Genomic DNA, 8,935 nt, shown 5'->3' with positions numbered 1-8,935 from the left:
GATATCTGAAAACGGTCGGAAAGCCGTCGCAGAGCGGAGAATCGCGGCCACATCGGGTCGCAGAGCCTTTCACACACACAGAGCATTATCTCGCAGATCAAAGGCCGATCTGCGTCAGGTCGGGAGGTTTTGTCGGCGAGCGCCAAAAAATGTCGGCGATAGCAATATCGGACCTAATGTCCTGCAGTGTGTACCAGCCCTAGTCGCCTTGTAGGTGACTCCTTTAGAAGGAGTCTTAAAGGGATATTTCACTTTTTTTTTAAAAATTGGGGCAATTTTAACATCTACTCAGACTTTTGTGAGCCCCCAGACAGTTTTTAAGTTGCTTGATACTGTATTTAGATATTTGATATTCATTTTATCAGACACACCCCCTTCCTTTACAAACCCAACTTCAAACTCCATTTTTAACATGTTAGATTCATCAACAACACCCGTCCTTGGTTCTGGTGACTCATGGCACTAGGGAAATCGGGGCACCAGGAAGACTGGGCATTAGGAAGACTGGAAACTAGGAAGACTGGGCACTAGGAAGACTGGGCACTAGGAATTTGGGCATTAGGAAGAGTGGGCATTGGCCAGGGTGAATAACGGAAGGTTCAAACAGCATTCCTATATTACCTGCTCTAAGTGAGCACGAAGCGTTGGGTGACTGGGTCATGTCTTCAACATATGGGGGTGCCATGCCTTTAGTCGCCTTGTAGGCCAACACCGCTGTTTTGTGTTTTGTAAGGGCTCTTACCAGTGTGTGTGGGCATTGGCGCTAGATGGCTCTTGGACTGGGGGTGGTTCAGTGTTCAGTAGTTATTGTTGCATTTTAACCCTAACCCTCGGGTGGAAACCTTGTATGTCCAAAACAGTTATTATTATATTTAAAAAAAAACAATTTAAATGGCGAAAATATGAGATCTACAAGCTTCACATCACGAGGCGTTGTAAGCTTGTAGATCCACTATTTTCCCCCACTACTTTGGTGTGACACTTTTGTATGAAGTAGGGCATTCATTTACAGAACAAAATACATATTTCAAAGTGATTATGACGATTATGCAATTAGTGAGACTATCTCAAATAATTGCGATTATGTAATAATTGTGACAGGCCTAGCCGTGGCCATGGTATAACTCACACTTTTGCATGGAAACTGAGTTTCTGTCTTTCTTTTTTTGTTATTGTTTTTACATATGAAGTTGGAGTACCTGCGTGTCCTCGTTCCAGTTCTGCTCTCTAGCACTTTAGGTAAGGATGAGAGGGGGGGGGGGGGGGGGGGTGCTAACTCAATTCATTACAGGTAGTCACATTAACAAGTCTTTATGAATTATTTTAGAACAATAGAACTCAGAGCTAGACCTATACATTCATGAATTAATTAAAAGAAAATGTTGTCGACACAACTTAAAGTAAGTTACTAGGATGTAGTAATAGTTGACTGAAGTGGTGTTAAATTCTTCTCTTCTCTTCTCTTCTCTTCTCTTCTCTTCTCTTCTCTTCTCTTCTCTTCTCTTCTCTTCTCTTCTCTCCTCTCCTCTCCTCTCCTCTCCAGGGATTTGTCAGTACGCATCAGTGAATGTAGAGGTTGGAGATGACGCTGTGCTACCATGTGAGGTCAAAATGTACACTGAAAATGATGTAGCGTGGTTAAGAGAAGACCTATCATCCAAAGAATGTGTGCATTACGTTAGGAAGGGGGAAGAAATAGTTGATCTTAAGAATGATGCCTACAAGGGAAGAACTTCCCTCTTCAAAGGTGAACTGGAGAAAGGCAATCTTTCCCTCAAAATCTCCAGAGTGACATTGTTTGATGGGGGAAACTACACATGCTACATCCCTGAAATAGAACAGGAATGCACTGTTCAACTCATTGTCGGTAATGGTAAGGCAATTGTAATTCAAAGTATCACAGTTTTTAATTGTTGGTACGCTAAATCCACTTTCACAGGGACCAGGAATCTCACGAAAATGTGTGCTTGTTTGAGCTGAGGTTGAACTCGTGTTTTGATCAGTGGTGGAATAAGTACTCACATTTTTTTACTTAAGCAAAAGTATCAATACTGCGATATAGAAATACTCTGTTACAAGTAAAAGTCCGGAATTCAAAATGTACTTGAGTAAAAGTACAAAATTATCAAAATGTACTGAAAGTACCAAAAGTAAAAGTACTCATTATGCAGAATGTCCCATTTCAAGTTTTCAAATGTATATATTTTTTGGGAAAATAGCAGATCTATAAGCTCACAGTGCGGCTCATCGCGATGCATTGTGAGCTTGTAGATGTGCTATTTTCAAATGGGAGAAATGTTTAAAGGGCTGAAGTGGTTAATGTGTGTTTTGTAATAATAATCCAAATCTACAAAGTAACTAGTGACTAAAGTTTTGAAATAATTGTAGTGGAGTAAACGTACAATATTTGCCTCTGAGATGTAGTGGAGTAGAAGTAAAAGTATTGGAAATTGGAAATACTCAAGTAAAGTACGTACATGTACTTAGTTACTTTCCACCACTGGTTTTGATTTTAAAGCGTGACCACTGGATATGCAGTACATTTCTCAGTAGATGGGCAGGTAAACCAAATACGACCACCACAGTTGTTTTAGTTATTATATCATTTGGATGATTGTTTTGGCTTAATATATTGTGGCGTTGGTATCATATTGGGACACGTATTGCATAGTGACTCTTCTATCGGTATATGTATCCTGCCCTGAGTTTTTATCTGCGAATATACCCAGCCCTATTAGCCAATAAATATCCATTAAAACCAGAAAAGCATCGATTCGATTTTTGTGTTGGCTATTAAAAAATAGCAGATATTCAAGCTCACTTCGTGCCGCGCTGCAAGCTTGTACATCTGCTATTTTTGAACATTTTTGAAAAAATCTTGAAAGTGTGAGATCAAGAGGGGATTTGTAGAATCGGCCTCAGGTCTTAATGAGTTAATGGAGTTCATTGTCCTTTTTTTGCTTTTGTTTACAGGAGACCCACTTGTTGACAGCTCAGCACCAGTGATGCCTGCTGTTAGCGGCCTAGTATTGGCGATAATGATGATGCCAATAATCATGGTATAGTTATACGTTCAACATTTAAGAATACTGCAACAACAACAAGTGAATCATATGCATGCTAAAGCTCCCGTTATCCATAAACTTAGAATACTTACTGAAATGGTTTTGCTACTTAAAGCCAGGCTGTTGTTTATCAGTATTTATCTTGATATATTATATACCACATTTTTACTAATGCTATACTGTAGGCCTGACCGCGAATATTCGAATAGTCGACTAATCAGTCGAGGGGAGTCTGAGTCAACTGCCAATCTCTTAGTCGAATTATGAAAACAATTATGAAAAAAGTGTCATTGTTCGACTGAGAGATTGGCCTAATTTGTTAGATTAATTAACTTAATAGTTTGCCAAAAATAGGATATACATCATGATGTAATGGGAGAAACCAAGCAAGTGTATGTTAAATCAGACATTAAGCACCCAGGCAGCCCAAATGGAATGTTCCTCTATTGCGTAACATCTTTTTTGCATGACTCGACTGAGAGATTGGCAGTCGAATCAGACTTATTCGACTGACAATCTCAGTGAAATCATGCCCAAAAAAATAAATAAAATAAAGTAAAAGATAGTTTATATTTTGTTGGTGTTGCATTAGTCGACTATAGGCAACATTTGGCCAATCAGATTTGACTATAGAAATCCTTAGTCGGGGACAGGCCTACTATACTGTATATAATCATCATCCGTATCATTATTATCAATGACTTCATTAATGTATTTTTGTTAACAGCTTCCAGGTAGATGAACAGGATGTTGCAGTCAACTTCCAGCCAGACAGAAGACATCGTGCCATCCTACCCCATCACTGGATCCGGTCAACAACAACAAACGCCTTGGACTCACAACGGACGATAAGCTCACTTCTATACATAAACCTTTCAGGATTCAAATTCTAAAGCATAAAGCATGTAGCAGATCTACAAGCTCAAAACGCGTTGTTTCGCGATGCACTTCAAGCTCGCAGATCTGCTACTTTTGATGCTTTTGTGTGACGCTGTAGTGTGATCAAGTAGGGCGTTAATTTATGAAAAAACACAAAGATGAAGATGAGAGGTTTATGCCTGACAACAACAATATACACTTAGTTGTACGACAGATACCGAAAATAGGCGATCTACAAGCTCAAAACACATCACATCACTACAAATGCTATAAATGTTCGCCTATACAACATGATTTGTATCCCACACACACACACACACACACACACACACACACACACACACACACACACACACACACACACACACACACACACACCCACTGTGCCCGCCCGCCCACCAATGTCAAGGACACTGGCATAGCACAGGTCAGTTTTTACATACACCCAGATCATCCTATAATAGGCTCTATGCACAGCAGCCATATTGGAAAGAAATTGGGCCTCTTCTTAATTCCTTCACAGGTGTTACCAGTGATACTAATGAAGGCTCTGTTCCATTCTGGTCAAACAGAGTCTGTGCTGACATTGTGCATGTTGGCTCACTGGAAACACTTGAGGGGGTTCCAAATGGCCCCTTGCGGGTCTGTAACTCTGAGAATGTACAAATGGAACCAAATGGACCCGTACATGACACGCTATGAGCTATGCATCTGCTTTTTCTGCTATTTTACACACACACACACACACACACACACACACACACACACACACACACACACACACACACACACACACACACACACACACACACACACACACACACACCCACACCCCCCCCCCCACACACACACACACACACACACACACACACACACACACCACTGCCAAGAACTCTGCCAAAGGACAGTTTTTACATACGCACAAAGATATTTTTATAGATGTTTATAACCTTGGAGTAAGAACCTTGCACCTTAAGCTTTTCTGTTATTTTATTATTCTTTCTTGTTTATTTACTATTGTTGTTGTTGTTGTTGTTGTTGTTGTTGTTATTATTATTTATGCTGCTACAATGGATGACAGAGGAAAGATAGGTATTCATTTACATGTGAGAAGTACATTAAACACTTAAGGTTGGTGGTCATAATCGTTGCCAAATTATTTATACAATTTCCCAAAACATATTTGTAAAGGTTTTTGAAAGTTATTTGTCATGTCTGCCCTAGTCTGAGCAATTCGGATTTTTTTTAACAAAGCCTAAAAGCCAAGCGGAAATTTGTATTAATATGTTCCAATGTTCAATACCAAAAAGACTAAATTAAATGAGGTCCTTTTTATTTTTACCCATTTTCTCCCCAATTTAGTCGTTATGCCAATTAATTAAACACATTTATGTGTGTTGTCACTGCTGTCGTATCCGACTGGCTCACCTGCCCCAACCGGGACACTCCTGACAGGCACAGGCTCCGCCCCCCAGCCCATAGGAGTACATGCAGTGACAAATATCACCCTGCCCGCCCGGCTTCCCTCCCCCGAACGCGGGACAATTCTGTTAGTATAGACCAGGGGTCTTCAACGTTTTCAGGCCAGGGACCCCCTAGCTGAGAGAGAGATGAAGCAGGGACCCCCTATATATATTGAATAAAATTGTGTTTCAGATAAACTTCTGCTGCTCTTTTTTCCCTCTACACCTATAACTCTTTGCCAAAAATAGCCGATCTACAAGCTGCGAGGGTTGTGAGCTTGTAGATCGGCTATTTTTGGCTAAAGTTCTCCTCAGAAAAGGGATGCGAGGGTTCAAGTGGTTAAGGTAAAAAAAAAAAATAATCATATCACACAAGGATTTGGCGGACCCCTTGTCGTAACTCTGAGGACCCCCTAGGGGTCCCGGACCCCCTGTTGAAGACCCCTGGTATAGACGCTCGACAAAGCCGAATGCACCACGGTGGATTCAAACCCACAACCCCCGCAGTGGTGGGCAGGCACTTTACCACTGCGCCTCCCAAGTTCCATGGTGTCTTGATCCTATAATATTGTACTGTATACTCTTCATAATGATAATGAATTTTATTGTATAGCACCTTTCCAAACAAAGTTACAAAATACAAAGTGCTGAACAGAGCAAGGTTTAAAAAAACAACAAAGCAAAACACCAAATAGAAAAAACGTTTGATTAAACAAATGGCAACATGGGTGTGTACAGTCATATAAAAAACAATTAAGAAAAACACTTAGGTAGGTTTTCAGAAGTGACTTAAACGGAGGCACGAATGGTGCTAACCTCAGCTGCCCCGGCAGTGTGTTCCACAGCCTAGGTGCCCGGGCGGCGAAGGCCCAATAGGCTCTATGCACAGCAGCCATATTGGAAAGAAATTGGGCCTCTTCTTACTTCTTAGGTGTTACTAATGATACTAATGAAGGCTCTGTTCCATTCTGGTCAGGGTGCTGATATCGTGCCCTTATGGTGGGTGTGTAACTCTGAGAATGTACAAATGGAACCAAATGGACCCTTACGGTTCCATTTGGTTCCATTTGTACACTCTCAGAGTTATGGGGGTCCTTGAAAATAAGACAACCACTATGCCACACTAAATGGACACAGAGCCTTAATTAGTATTATTGGTAACACCTGTGAAGGAAGTAAGGAAGGGGCCCAATTTCTTTCCAATATGGCTGCTGTGCATAGAGCCTATCGCCCCGGGTTACTAGGTTAGTATTTGGTACCTCCAGGAGGGCCTTATCTGAGGATCTAACTTAGAATGCGCTCAGACTTAGGAGGGGACAGCATATCAATTCATTCATAGGACTGAGATCACAGTGTACAACTACTACTAGGGATGGATGAAGCCTCTCACTGCAGAGCCTACTGACCAAGGTGTTTTTTATATGTTTTTATGTGAATATATATCTTTTTTTATTTAACCTTTTTAGCCTAGTGGGCGAGTATGCCAAATGTGAAAAAGGTAAAAAGCATTTCTTTTATTTTTCCTGCAGTCGTTAATGAATGTGAAATTCTCAAGGTTCTATGCTATCCAGTATATATATATATGCTATGTACCTGCTGACAACAATCTTTTTATTCACACCCTTAATGAGATTGTATGTAATTTACAATTACTGGAAGCATTAGAATAGTTTTTGGGATCAAATATTGACATTATGAAATAAAACATTTATTATAAACATACATTTGTTTTTATTTATTCTACGAAAGCTCCCCTCCTATCTTCATAATACTTTTCCCCCCCTTTAGCTGTTGCTGTATTTTAATTGCATTTTAATTGATATAGCCATGTAGTCTCGTGCTCATTTGATTTTAATTATCTCCACCAGGCCGGGGGCGTGGGGATCATGTTTTCGGCCCGTTGTGTGTGTGTGTGTGTGTGTGTGTGTGTGTGTGTGTGTGTCTATCTGTCTGTCGGTCTGTCTGTCTGTCTGTCTGTCTGTCTGTCTGTTCGGGGCTAATCTCCAAAACCTCTGGACGGATAAGCGCCAAACCTTTTGTGCACACAGTAGGCCAAGGGAGTACCTCCACCACAATTTATTCAAAATCGGCCTCATGGTGGCACTATACCAGCCTGCTTTTCATTTTGGCCTGTAACTCTGAATTGAAATGTATTTTTTCCCCTGGATTACTGGAAAAATGATGCATGATAATGATGTACCGTGCATGTTCAAATCATGATTTATAGCTACTTTACATTACTTAAAGGGATAGTTCACCCCCAATAATACTTTTTTTCCTATCGATTAGTCACCCCATGGAGACTTTGTGGATATTTTTTAGTTTTTGTCGCATTCCTAAGCCAATAATTTGATGACCAGCGGACCGGTTGGCAGCGGTTCCAGTAGGACAGTGGTTCTCAAACTTTTTCATGTCAAGGACCCCCAAATTGACACTTATTAGCCCGCGGACCCCCTTTGAAAAGATATGCCAAGGACCCCCATAAGAGAATTTTTTTAAGGCTCTAGCAGTGATTTTCAACCATTTCAATTTCAAGGACCCCCAGTTTGACATGCATTAGGCTACGGACCCCCCAATTTATATAGTAAAATCAATGTTAATTTAACTCTGAGCGTGTACAAATGGAACCAAATGGACCCGTTAGGGTCCATTTGGTTCCATTTGTACACTCTCAGAGTTACAGACCCATAAGGGTCAATTTGGTTCCTAACTATCATTCAGCTGAGGACCCCCTGGAACTCTCTCAAGGACCCCTGGGGGTCCCCGGACCCCACTTTGAGAACCAATGCAGTAGGAGACACAAAGGAGACTCTTTGTGTCTCCTATACCGGAACCGCTGCCAGTCATCAAATTATTGGCTTAGGAATTAATTCAAGTCTCCATGGGGTGACTAATCAATAGGAAAAAAAGCAATTTCTTTGGGTGAACTATCCCTTTAAGGCCATTTTCCAAAGCATACATTTAATATTACATTTATGTGGTGCCCACAATGTTTAGGTGCCCACTGGACCTGTATCCCAGCCAACGCCTCTCCACCTGCTCTGCTCTCTGTCTGAGATGCAGTGGTGGAAAAAGTACTCACATTCTTTACTTAAGTAAAAGTATCAATACTGCAATATCAAAATACTCTGTTACATGTACTTGAGTAAAAGTACAAAAGTATTGACATCAAAAAGTCCTCATTGAGCAGAATGTCCAATTTCAAGTTTCCAAATGTATACAAATCTTTTGAAAATAGCTGATGTACAAGCTCACAATGCGTTGCATCGCGACGCATTGTGAGCTTGTAGATCGGCTATTTTCAGATGACCGAAATGTATATGGGGCTGAAGTGGTTAATGTATGTTTTGTAATAATATAATAATCAAGATCTACAAAGTAACTAGTAACTAAAGTTTTCAAATAATTGTATTGGAGTAAAAGCACAATATTTTGCCTCTGAGATGTAGCGGAGTAGAAGTAAAAGTATTGGAAATTGGAAATACCCAAATTAAAGTACAAATACCTCAAATTTGCACTTAAGTACAG

At 40.5% G+C, this 8,935-nt stretch overlaps 1 long non-coding RNA gene across 1 annotated transcript; it reads left to right on the top strand.

The window, feature by feature from the left end:
• Window positions 1-1,589: 1,589 nt before the first annotated feature.
• On the top strand, window positions 1,590-4,626 carry LOC311046830. Its single transcript, XR_014600932.1, has 3 exons — window positions 1,590-1,867; window positions 2,974-3,059; window positions 3,793-4,626. It is a non-coding gene; the product is annotated as an uncharacterized lncRNA (long non-coding RNA).
• The last annotated feature ends 4,309 nt before the right edge of the window (window positions 4,627-8,935 follow it).

The sequence above is a fragment of the Gymnoscopelus microlampas genome (genome assembly GCF_963454915.1).
Source record: "Gymnoscopelus microlampas genome assembly, chromosome: 6".
Classification (NCBI taxonomy): Eukaryota; Metazoa; Chordata; class Actinopteri; order Myctophiformes; family Myctophidae; genus Gymnoscopelus; species Gymnoscopelus microlampas.
This window is presented reverse-complemented; position numbering and strand designations above follow the sequence as displayed.